The 12,755-nt window shown below is 37.0% G+C and overlaps 1 protein-coding gene across 5 annotated transcripts in view; it reads left to right on the top strand.

Moving 5' to 3' along the window:
• The window catches only part of ULK4 (unc-51 like kinase 4), a 592,979-nt gene that overhangs the window by 38,378 nt on the left and 541,846 nt on the right, over positions 1-12,755 (top strand). The gene's annotated exons all lie outside the window — the stretch shown is intronic.

The raw sequence follows: 12,755 nt of genomic DNA, 5'->3' as shown, positions 1-12,755 counted from the left end.
GAAACCAACGAAACCTAACACTGCAGCTAAAACTTATATCCTTGAATGGGGTGCCCCCTGCTGACTTGTAAAAAAAATAGACAGTTTTTTCTCCTTTGTAAGTACTGTTTTCTCCCCCCCCGTCTTTTAGATTGAAGCTTCATTATAAAACAGCTTGTGTTTGAGGAAAATGATAGATAATGAGATAGACAAATCCTCTGCTTGGAACCTTCTTTTATTGTCTTCCTCCATTCAAACACCAGTTCTTCCAGCAGAGCCTTCTCTGACCCAGGTCATATTCCCTTAATAGCCTAGAAGGGCCCTCAGCTTAGCCGGGGGATAGTCACTGTTGAAGTAGATATGTTTATTCCTTGGCTTTGTTCAGCATGTAGAAAAACAAAATAGAATAATATAGAATTTTTTGTTTCTCCAAACTGGGGGGGTAGCTGGGGGGGCGGGGAATGGGGTAACTGGATGATGGACATTAAGGAAGGCATGTGATGTAATGAGCACTGGGTATTACATAAGACTGATCAGTCACTGCTCTCCACCTCTGAAACTAATAGTACATTATATGTTAATTAAGTTTAAATAAAATTAAAAAATGTTCTGTTTCTCTTTCCCTTATAACATATGTTGTGCGTTTTTCTTGAGAGAGAGAGGGAGAGGGAGAGGGAGGGTGCAGAGGGAGAGGAAGAGACAATCTGAATTAAGCAGGTGCCACGCTCAGCATGGAGCCTGTCTTGGGGCTCCATCTCATGACTCTGAGATCATGACCTGAGCCAAAATCAAGAGTCAGATGCTGAATCGACTGAGTCACCCAGGCATCCCGTATGTTATGTATTTTTTAGTGTCATTAACTATTAGTCTAAGATTTTTTTCAACGTTTGCCTTTTCTACTATGCTATGAATGTCTGATCATTTAATTTACCCTGTTCCCTATTTTTGGATAATATTATAACATTGTAAATAATATGTTGATAAACATTTTTGCAATTAAATCTTGGTGCCTGTTTTTTTTCTTTTGCCCCTTAAGGCAGATTCATAGAATTAGAACAAATGAGCACAAGGCAATAAATAGTTCTGCAACTTCTGATAAATTGCTAAAACATTCTTTAGAAATATTGTGTTGACATGCATTCCCAGTTGGTGTGTATAAAAATGCCCTTTTGTTAGAACTTTCAGCAGTGGATATTAATGAAATTTTGTATCCTTTGCTGATCAACTTTATTGAGGTATATAATCCACATATAATAATGCATATTATTTTAATTAAGAAACTATTAACTGGAAATATACAGCATATGAAATTGAACATTTTGGTAAGTGTACAATTGAGTGGTATTAAGTATATTCACAATGCTGTGCAACCATCACCACTATCAATTTCCAGAACTTTTTCATCATCCTAAACTGAAGCCATTACCCATTACACTTTAACTCCCCATCCCCCTTCTCCCAGTCCTGGTAAACTTCTATTCTACTTTTTGTTTCTATGAATTTGCCTATTCTATACCTAAAACAATTGGGATTATACACTATCTTTTTGCACCTGGATTAATTCACTTAGCTTAACGTTTTCAGAGTTCAGCCGTGTTGTAACATCTATTAGAAAGTCATCCCTTTTTAAGGTTGATTAATATCTCCTAGATATATATACAACATCTTATCTTCTTACCTGTTGATGGTTACTTGGGTTGCTTCTACCTTTGGCTATTGCAAATAATGCTGCTGTGAACATTGGTATACAAATATCTGTTCGAGTCCCTGCTATCAGTTATTTTGGGTGTATACCAAGGAGTGCAATTGTTGGATTATTTGGTAATTCTATCTTTTCAGTTATTGAGGAGACATCATACTGTTTTCCACAGTGGCTGTACTATTTTACTTTCCGTCTAGCAGTGCACAAGGGTTCCAATTTTTCCACATCCTTTTCATCATTTTTTTTTCTTTAGTAGTAGCTGTCCTGGTGGCTATGAAGCTGCATGTCACTGTGGTTTTGACTTGCATTTCACTGATGACTAGTAATGTTGAGCATTTTTTCATGTACTTATTGGCCATTTGTTTTTCTTCTTTGGAGAAATGTCTGTTCATGTCCTTCGCCTATTTTCTAGTTCGGTTGTTTTATATTGTTGATTTGTAAGAGTTCTTCATATATTCTGGATGTTAATCCCTTATCAGATTATATGACTTACAAATATTTTCTCCCATTCCGTGGGTTGCCTTTTCACTCTTGATAGTGTCCTTTGAAACTCAGATTTTTCCACTTTTTCTTTTGTTGCCTGTGCTTTTAATGTCCTATGCAAGGAATCATTGCCAAATTCAATGTCTTAAAGCTTTTCATCTCTGCTAAGAGTGTTACAGTTTTCGCTTTTGTATTTAGGTTTTTGATCCATTTTTCAGTTAATTTTTGTATATGGTGTTAGGTAAGGGTCTGACTTCATTCTTTTGCACGTACATATCCAGTTTTCCTAGCAACATCTGTTGAAAAGGCTGTTCTTTCCCCATTGAATGGTATTGGCACCCTTGTCGATAATCTTTTGACCAAATATGCGAGGGTTTATTTAGCCTAAACATCAGTCTTTAAGTTTTGCAATCAGAAAGTGTGAGACCTCTAACTTTTTTTTTTTTTCAAGATTTTTTGCCTATTTGGGGTCCCTTTGGATTCATATAAGTTTTAGGGAGGATTTTCTAATTTTTGGTATAAGTTTGACACTTGAATAAGGTGAAATAAGTGTTCATCATCAGTTTTTTAAATACAGTTTCTGCATTTGTGAATTTTTTGCTCTGCTTCACCTTAGTGGATTAGATTTCATTTTTTTTCTGGTAGTTTTCTTTTTCCTTCCTTCCTCCCTCCCTCCCTCCCTCCCTCCCTCCCTCCCTCCCTCCCTCCCTTTCTCTCTCTCTGTCTGTCTATTAAAGATCTCTGAGTCTCTGCTTCTCTAGTTGTTGCATCCTCAAGGCTTTCTCTCTGGTTTTAGGGTTTGGGCATAGGGGGCTGACTGAGTCCTTTTTCTGCCCTTGGGCTTGCTCACCCCTGTGCCATGCTTCGAAGTTTGCTCTCTGTTTGCACAGCTCTGGAAGACTCAGGGCCGACCTTTTTCTTCTTCTTTATATGTAACTAGTTTGATTGTTTTTCAGTGTCTGGATTTTTCTTTTTATTCTAGGTGTATGAAATTTTATTGGAATGTGTATAGGTATTTCTTTTTACTAATTTGCTTTGGCAAATTGTTAAGTGCTTCAGGCTTTCTTTAGCTTCCCTATTTCCTTAGGATCTCTTCTTCTGTGTTTCATCCTTTATCTTCTCCTAAAAGTCCTATAGGATGGGTGTGGGATTTCCTGTCTCTCTCTCTCTCTCTCTCTCTCTTTTTTTAAGATATATTTATTAGAGAGCAAGCAGAAGGGACAGAGGGAGAGAGACTCTTAAACAGACTTGTGCTGAGCATGGAGCCCAACACGAGGCTCGAATTCATGACCCTGAGATCATGACCTGAACTGAAACCAAGAGTCAGATGCTTGAGTGTGCCACCCAGGTGCCCCTCCTGTCTCTTGACTCATTTGCTTTCTCACTCTTTTATTGACATATAATTCACATATCATAAAATTCACTTTTTTGTACTAAGAGTTTATTTTTTTAGAACAGTTTTAAGTTCACAGCAAAATTCAGAAGAAGGTACAGAGATTTCTCCTATACCTCCTGCCCCCACACAGGCTAGCCTCCCCCATTATCACCATTTCCCACTAGAGCAGTACATTTGTTACAACTGATAAACCTACAATGGCACATTATAATCACCCACAGTTCATAGTTTACAGTTCACTCTTGGTTTTATACATTCCATGGGTTTGGACAAATGTATAATGACCTGTGTCATCCTTATGGTATCATACAAGAGTATTTTCGTTGCCCTAAAAATCTGTGCTCTACCTATTCATCCCTCTGACAGTCACTGAACTATTTACTTCCTCCATTGTTTCACCTTTTCCAGAACGGCCTACTGGGAATCCTACAATGTTGGGATCCTGTGATATGTAGCCTTCTCAGATTGGCTTCTCTCACTTAGTAATATGCATTTAAGGTTCCTCCATCTCTTTTCATAGCTTGACAGCTCATGTCTTTCTAGTGCCAGATATCTCCTTGTCTGCATGTACCAGTTTATTCACATACTGAAGGACACCCTGGTTGCTTCCAAATTTAGCGTATGTGAATAAAGCTGCTGTAAACACCATGTGGACATATGCTTTCAGCTCCTTTGGGTAAGTCCCAAGGAGAATGATTGCTGGATCGTGTGGTAAGGGTATGTTTAGTTTTGTAAGAAACTTCCGTGTAAGAAACTTCAAACTGTCTTCCAAAGTGGCTGTACTATTTTGTATTCCCATCAACAATGAATGAGAGTTCCTGTTGCTCCATAGCCTTGCTAACATTTGGTGTTGTCAGTGTTTGGATTTTGGCCATTCTTATTGGGGGTATAGTAGTATATTGTTTTAATTTGCGTTTCCCTGATGACATATGATGTGGAGTGTTTTCTCATATGTTTATTTGCCATCTGTTTATCTTTTTTGCTGAGGTATCTGTTAAGATCTTTGGTTCATTTTTTCATTGGGTTGTTTTCTTGTTGAGTTTTAAGAGATCTTTGTGCATTTTGAAAGACAGTCTTATATCAGGTGTCCCTTTTGTAAATATCTTCTTCCACTCTGTGGCTTGTCTTCTCATTCTCCTGATGTTATCTTTCACAGAAGTTTTTATTTAAATAAAGTCCAGGTTATTATTTCTTTCATGGACTGTGTCTTTGGTGGTTGTATCTAGAAAGTCCTTGCCACACCTGAGGTTATGTAGGTTTTTTTTTTTTTTTCCCCTATGTTACCTTCTAGCAGTTTTATACTTTGACAACTTACACTTCGGTCTTTGTTTTGAATTTTTGTAAAGTGAGTGAGATCTGTTTCCAGATTCTTTTTTTTTTTTTTTTTTGCATGTATGCTAGCACCGTTTGTTGAGAAGACCATCTTTGCTCCGTTGTATTGCCTTTGCTCCTTTGTCAAAGATCCTTTAAGTATATTTATGTGAGTCTATTTCATAGTTCTCTGTTCTGTTTCATTGACCTTTTTGTTTATTCTTTTGTTAATACCACACTGTCTTTTTAAAAAATATTTATTTATTTAATAATCTTTTTTTTATTGTTAGTCACCATACAGCACACTCCTAGTTTTTGATGTAAAGTTCCATGATTCATTACTTGCTGTCTTGATGACTATAACTTTATAGTGAACCTCGATGAAGTCAGGTGGCATCAGTCTTCCAACTTAGCTTTTCTTTTTCAATATTGTGTTGGCTATTCTGGATCTTCTGCGTCTCCATATAAACCTTAGAATCACTTCTCAGTATTCATGAAATAAGTTGCTGGGATTTTGTTTGGAATTCTTTTGAATCTCAGGATCACAAGAAGAATAGACATCTGGACAATATTGAGTTGTTTTATCCATGAACATGTAATACCTCTCTATTTCCTTAGTTTTTTTATTTCATTAGTGATAGTTTTGTAGTTTCTCATATAGGTCCTATACATATTTTGTTAGATTTATTCATAAGTATTTCATTTTGAGGTGTTAATGTAAATGGTGTCATGTTCTTAATTTCATATCTCACTTGTTCATTGCTGGTATATAGGGAAATGATTGACTTTTATATGTTAACCTTGTATCCTGCACCTTTCCATAATCACTACTTCCTGGAGGTTTTTTTTTGCGGGGGAGGGGTGGGGAGTCAATTCTTTAGGATTTTCTACTGACAGTTATGTCCTATATGAAAAAAGACAGCTTTATATTTTCCCTCTTAATCTGTCTACCCTTTGTTTCCTTTTCTTATTGCATTAGCTAGAGCTTTCGGTATGATATTGAAGAGTGGTGGTGAGAGACAACAGCCTTGCCTTGTACCTGACCTTAGTGGGAAATATTTGTTTCTCAAAATTAAGTAGGATATCGGTTGTAGGTTTTTTGTAGATGGTCTTTATCAAGTTGAAGAAGTTCCCCCTCTATCTCTAGTTTGCTGAGAGTTTTTTTTTTTTATCATGAATGGGTCTTAGATTTTGTCAGATGCTTTTTCCTCATGTATTGATATGATTCTGTGATTTTTTTTTTTCTGTTTGTAGATGTGATGGAAATTCTTTTTTAAAAACTGTGAATTCATTGGTTATTAGCATATTCACAAAGTTGTGCAACCGTCACCACTATCTAATTACAGAACATTTTATCATCCAATGAAACCCCATATCCATTGCCCCTGTCCCCTTGGTCCCTGCAAACCACTAATCTACTTTCTGTCTATAGATTTACCTATTTTGAATATTTTGTATAGATGGAATATATAAATTGTGTGTGGGTTTTTTTTTTTTTTTAATGTGGCCTCTCACTTAGCATAATGTTTTCAGGGTTTATCAATGTTGTAGTATGTATCAGTACTTCATTCTTTTTATGACTGGATAGTATTCCATTGCACAATAATACCACATTTTGTTTATCCATTCTCGATGAACACTTGGGTTGTTTCCAAATTTGGCTTTTATGAATGATGCTGCTGTGAACATTTGTGCACAAGATTTTATGTGAACATATGTTTTCATTTCTCTTGGATATATACATAGTAGTGGAATTGTTGGGTTATAAAGTAATTCTTTGTTTAGCCTTATGAAGAACTGCCAGACTTTGTGTTCTTCCCTGATTTTATCTTTGAGGTTTCCGGTTTGATATTTATCCCTGCTCATTTTACTCTTGAGAATCTCTGTTTTATTTCAACAATCATATGAACTGATCTTTTTCATTGTATTCTGATTCTTTTCTCTAGCAGCCTGTATTTGGTCTATAATGTCTTTTTGAATTTGAGGACAAATAGTGGGATTATGAAAATTCTGTTTTGGAACAGAATTTAAGGTTATAAATGTTATGACTAATATGTAGGGTTAAAACAGTAGGATTATACAAGTTCTATTCTTATCTCCTTAGCCTGTGGGTCACTTCTTTTTCATCACGGTCTTGCTTTTTAGTGCTGTTAGTTCCTCAAATTCTTGATGGTCTTTGGTACTTAATTTTTATTATGAATAAATGGTTAAATTGATCAGTATAGACGTTGGCAATACAAATTGCCTCTATACTTCTCTAAGTCTGTTTCGCCAGCACCTTCTTTATTTTTTTATTTATTTTTTAAATTTTGATGATTTTTTATTATGTTAGTCACCATACAGTACATCCCCGGTTTCCGATGTAAGGCTCGATGATTCATTAGTTGCGTATAGCACCCAGTGCACCATGCAATATGTGCCCTCCTTACTACCCATCACCAGTCTATCCCATTCCCCCACACCCCTACCCTCTGAGGCCCTCAGTTTGTTTCTCATAGTCCCTAGTCTCTCATGCTTCATTCCCCCTTCTGATTACCCCCCTTTCTTTATCCCTTTCTTCCCCTACTGATCATCCTAGTTCTTATGTTCCAGAGATGAGAGAAATCATATGATAGTTGTCTTTCTCTGCTTGACTTATTTCACTTAGCATTATCTCCTCCAGTGCCGTCCATGTTGCAGCAAATGTTGAGAATTCGTTCTTTCTGATGGCTGAGTAATATTCCATTGTATATATGGACCAGTCATCTGTTGAAGGGCATCTCGGCTCCTTCCACGGTTTAGCTATTGTGGACAATGCTGCTATGAACATTGGGGTGCATATGGCCCTTCTCTTCACTACGTCTGTATCTTTGGGGTAAACACCCAGTAGGCCAGCACCCTCTTTAAAGTAAAGTGCTGGCATGTGAATGGTGATGCTTGTTGGCTGGTTGACTTACATGTTGGAAACTCAGTTGGCTAAAGAGCAGGTGGGCAGGCTGGAGGCCTACGCAAGAGTTTCCAGGATGGGTTTTTCTTTGGGCTGGAGCTGGCTTTCCTCCATTAATCCCCTTTTCCACTGTAGTATCTGGTGTAGAGGACCGCAGTCTTTGTTCCCCACATCCACATCTGTATCCCACCTTAGGGTAGGTTGCTTACTATAGGAATAATTTTCCATTTTTATCCTGGAGGCCAGGACTGCAGGGCTTATTTTACGTACCAAGGAGCGAGATGGGAAGGCAGCAGGACCTGGTTGGCTCGCTTGTTCGTTGTGCGGCTTTGTAATCTGGTGATCGTCCAGTGGCTCATCTTTGCCTTCTGTTTTAGTTTACTCTGAGTCTCTGGGGCTTCCTTGGGGAGATCTGTCTTTATCTGTGGTTCTTAGGGATTTCTTCTGTTCATTTTCTGACAATGCGATTTCCTCTGTGCTTGTGATCTGGGATTTCCTCAAACATTTTGGTCTACTTTCAGCCGTTCTTTCTGTTTCCAGTTATCATTTAATTATAAATTATGTTTTCTTTTAGCAGACTCTTGACAGAACAGAAAGGTGGGTGTCAGTGTCCAGTCTTCTGTGTAAAGCAGCAAAATGTCTCCTAAGTTTCAGCTTGTGTTATTTGTGTTGATTATGATTGTGCCTGATGGATACTTTCAATTTTTATTTGACACATAAGATAAATAAAAGTGCTTCTGAATTTACAAGTATTTAGGTTTTTTGCTTTATATTTGTTATTTCACTTTTATAACATAATATGTTCTGTATAATTTCTGCCTTTGGGGATTCTATGCATTTATCTTTGTGGTCTAATATAAAATCATTTTTAAAAATGATATTAATGTAGTAAAAGATGTGGTAATACTAGCTGACCCATACAGCACATATTAAATGTCGGACAACATGGTAATTTCTTCACATGGATTATCTCTTTTGATTCTTCGAACAACTTGAGGTACGTATTGTAGGCAGTCCTATTTAACATAAAAGTAACCAGGCACATGAAGGAGGAGTAACTAACCCAAGGAACTGTCCCAATTTTTCCCTCGTGGTAGGGACAAGGCTGGGCCTAGGACATTTCATTCCAGAGTAATAAATACTGCCCTATACTGCCTCTTACTGAGTAAGCGTGGTCACTGTTTATAGCAAGTTTGGCATATACATCTGTTACTTTGACCTTGCCAGTTTTATTATGAATGCTTGTATATATGTATTCATTGTGGCCTCCTTGCTGTGCTTGGAAGAGAAGTAGGTTGAAGTTTCCCACTATTCTTGGGTGTACTTTTTTTTTTTTAATGTTTTTTTAATTATATTATGTTAGTCACCATACAGTACATCCCTGATTTCTGATGTAAAGTTCGATGATTCATTAGCTGCGTATAACACCCAGTGCACCATGCAATACGTGCCCTCCTTACTACCCATCACCACCTATCCCATTCCCCCACCCCTCTCCCCTGTGAAGCCCTCAGTTTTTTTCTCAGAGTCCATAGTCTCTCATGCTTCATTCCCCCTTCTGATTACCCCCCTTTCTTTATCCCTTTCTTCCCCTACTGATCTTCCTAGTTCTTATGTTTTGGGTGTACTTTTAATTCCTTGTTACATGGTATATAATGATACCCTTTGTAGGTTACACTGCTTTTAGTTTACAAGGAATCTTTTTCTCATCTAGTGATGTTAGCCTTAAATTCTTTTTTGAGATTTATATTGAAAACCCTGTTTCACTTTTGTTTACCTCGTGCAGTCGTATATTCATTCCTTTTCTACTAATGTGTTTAGTTACCTTATTTTTAATGTCGCTGTTCTAGTCATCAAACATTTATTGAGGCCTACTTGATGCAAGGGACTGTCTTGGTGTTTGCATTGGTGAGCAGTACCAAGCCTTGCATTTACGGGCCTTCTAGGCTGGTGGGGGACACAGATAATAAATGAGTAAACACATGAAGAAGGAACTACAACATTTTATTTTATTTTATTATTATTTTATTTATTTATTTATTTGACAGAGAGAGAGAGAGAGCCAGCGTGAGAGGGAAAACAAGCAGGGGAAGTGGGAGAGGAAGAAGCAGGCTCATAGCGGAGGAGCCTGATGTGGGGCTCGATCCCATAACGCCGGGATCACGCCCTGAGCCGAAGGCAGACGCTTAACCGCTGTGCCACCCAGGCGCCCCGGAACTACAACATTTTAGATCTACTCTGTCTAATGTGGTAGCCACTGGCCGTGTGTGGTTATTAAAATTTAAATTTAAAAGTAATTCCACAAAAAATTAGTTCACTTGTACCAGCTATATTTTAAGTGCTCAATAGTCACATGTGACCGAGGGATACTCTTTTGAACAATGAAGATACGGAACATATCTGTCATTGCAAGAAGATTATTGGCCAGTGCAGTTTTGGATAATGTCATGAATGTGGGGACACTTTTGAGGTACAGTGTAACGGGACACTAGGGGCATCCAAAGTGGTGACATTTAAGAAGAAAGCTGATTATGAGAAGTCCATTTTTTGAGCGCATCATATATAGGATATAGTTGTAGGTAAGTATTTGGTATACACTGAGAAAAGTTTTTATTACTTTAAATATTTTATAACTTAACACACTATCTTAAAATTCTTAGTTTTATCTCTTGTTCTGATAAAGATCATTTCTGGTGAGATTGGGGAAAATAATTAGTATGTTGTAATACATTTTTCTTTTAGTCGAATAAGTCTTGTAGGCAGTATTTATTTTTGTAGATTGAAAAAAAAAAAAAACAGGTTAGTGTTTCATAAGTACTTTAGGCTTGTCCTTGAACCAAGATAAGTTTTTGCTTTGCATCCTCTATTTCAGTAGTCAGTTTCTGATAGTGTTTTATCATTGTAAAAAATTTAGAAGTTAACCCATCTATCCCTTGAAATTGCACACATGCGGAAATGGAAGCATAATTGACTTGGTTGTGGTCACAGAATGGGTCAGTGGCAGAGCAGTGACTAGAAGCTTTTTCTTGTAACTTTTGATCCAATGTCCTACCAAATCTTTTTCAAAATGATCACTTTTAAGGTATAATCTTTTTAAGACAGTCTCTTCAACACATGGTGTTGGGAAAACTGGACAGCCACATGCAAAACAATGAAACTAGACCACTTTCTCACACCAAATACAAGAACGAACTCAAAATGGATTAGGGGCTTAAATGTGAGACCTGGAATCATCAAAATCCTAGAAGTGAACACGGGAGTGATGTCTCGGACATAAGTCATAGGAGATTTTTCTAGCTATGTCTCCTGAGGCAAGGGAAATAAAGCAAAAATAAACTATTGGGACTACATCAAAATAAAAAGCTTCAGCACAGCAAAGGAAACAAAACTAAAAGGCAACCTACGGAATGGGAGAAGATATTTACTAATGACCTATTGATAAAACTTACATAACTCAACACCCAGAAAACAAATAATCCAATTAAAAAAATGGGCAGAAGACATGCACAGACATTTCTCCAAAGAAGACACTGAGATGACCAATAGACACATGAAAAGATGTTCAGCATCACTAATGATCAGGGAAATGCAAATCAGAACCAATGAGATATCACCTCACACCTGTCAGAATGGCTAAAATCAACAAGAAACAGCAGATGTTGGGGAGGATGTGGAGAAAGGGGAACCCTCTTACACTGTTGGTGGGAATGCAAGCTGGTGCAGCCACTGTGGAAAACAGTATGGAGGTTCCTCAAAAAATTAAAAATAGAACTACCCTATGATCCAGTAATTGCACTACTGAGTATTTACCAAAGAATACAAAAACACTAATTCAAAGGAACACACACACACCCCTATGTATTTTGCAGCATTATTTACAGTAGCCAAACTGTGGAAGCAGCCCAAGTGTCCATCGATAGATGAATGGATAATGAAGATGTGAGATAGATATATATGTATAATGCAATATCATTCAGCCATAAAGAAGAATGGAATCTTGCCATTTGTGACAATGTGGCTGGAGTTAGAGAGTATGATGTTAAGCAAAATAAGTCAGCCAGAGAAAGACAAAAACCATATGATTTCACTCATATATGGAGTTTAAGAAAAAAATGAGCAAAAAACACAAAAAAAACAAAAAAACCCCAACAATCCCCAAAACAACCTCCCCCCCCCAAAACCAGACTCTTAATTATAGAGAACAAACTGATACCAGAGAGGAGGTGGGTAGGGGGGATGGGTGAAATAGGTGATGGGGATTCAGGAGTGCACTTGTTGTGGTGGGCACCGGGTGTTATATGGAAGTGTTGAATCACTGTATTGTACACCTGAAACTTATATAACACTGCATGGTAAGTATACTGGAATTAAAATTTAAACGACTGTATAATGTTTTTTATTTAGAGGCAGGATGCTTGTCATATGAATGCCTAGGACTTCTTTAATTTGTATATGTTAAGAGATTTGAATGGCTAATTCAAGAAGTGTTGAAATCCATAAGAATTATGTCTGTATGTTAGAATTCTGACAACATGAACATTTCCCTGTGGTCCTTCTCGGAGTCTGATTTGTTTCCCTCCATGGGTTCTGTGTAGTTTATTTTAAGAACCCCCAAAGTTAGAGACTCTCTGGCTGGTGTACACACTGATTAGCCCAGAAAACATGCAAGCATCAATATGAATACAGTGCTCAAAAAAAAAATATGGTTCTCATCAACTCTTATGTCCAACTATTTTTTCCAATTAAAAAAATCTTATTACTAAACTTTTGCAAATCATCTGAAAATGATATTTAATCATTTATTGACCTTATTTTCTGTTGGATAATGATACAGAAACACCTCACTAAAGCTAGTAGTTTTTGGAACAATATTTGTAAGATCTAGGATTGTACAAATTTCTATAAAAGTAGATATATAACTATATGTTTAACTGTTTTGTTATTTTTTAACCACTTAT

The sequence above is a fragment of the Ursus americanus genome, chromosome 20, assembly GCF_024610735.1.
Source record: "Ursus americanus isolate L20-20 chromosome 20, mUrsAme1.1.p, whole genome shotgun sequence".
Classification (NCBI taxonomy): Eukaryota; Metazoa; Chordata; class Mammalia; order Carnivora; family Ursidae; genus Ursus; species Ursus americanus.
The sequence above is the reverse complement of the archived record's forward strand: the minus strand, read 5'-3'. Positions and strand labels throughout refer to the sequence as shown.